This window comes from Myotis brandtii, unplaced genomic scaffold (genome assembly GCF_000412655.1).
Source record: "Myotis brandtii unplaced genomic scaffold, ASM41265v1 scaffold1384, whole genome shotgun sequence".
Classification (NCBI taxonomy): Eukaryota; Metazoa; Chordata; class Mammalia; order Chiroptera; family Vespertilionidae; genus Myotis; species Myotis brandtii.
This window is the reverse complement of record NW_005354938.1, coordinates 39,785-40,067: the sequence shown is the minus strand read 5'-3', so window position 1 is coordinate 40,067 and position 283 is coordinate 39,785. Positions and strand designations below refer to the sequence as shown.

Genomic DNA, 283 nt, shown 5'->3' with positions numbered 1-283 from the left:
GCGGTGGGCGGCGGGGCTGTGTCTGCCTCGCTCCAACTACTGGCCAGTCTTTTTCTGTGCGTTCAAGCCCTGAACACTTCCAGGCGTCCGAGGACGCCCTTTGGGAGCTACGTGCATTCTGCCGCGCGCCGCGGGTCCTCCTGTTCCCGCTCTTGGGTCCTCAGGACGTTTCGGTCCGTCCCCCCTTCTGCTCTCCCGCCCCGACAAGGACACGCACCCCATCCCGACTTGGGCCTGCTGTTGGCCTTTCCGAGGCTGTGGGAGGCCGGGAATGAACCGAATT

At 65.0% G+C, this 283-nt stretch overlaps 1 long non-coding RNA gene across 1 annotated transcript in view; it reads left to right on the top strand.

Moving 5' to 3' along the window:
* Nucleotides 1-283, top strand: part of LOC106725135 — a 15,732-nt gene that overhangs the window by 564 nt on the left and 14,885 nt on the right. The window lies entirely within an intron of this gene.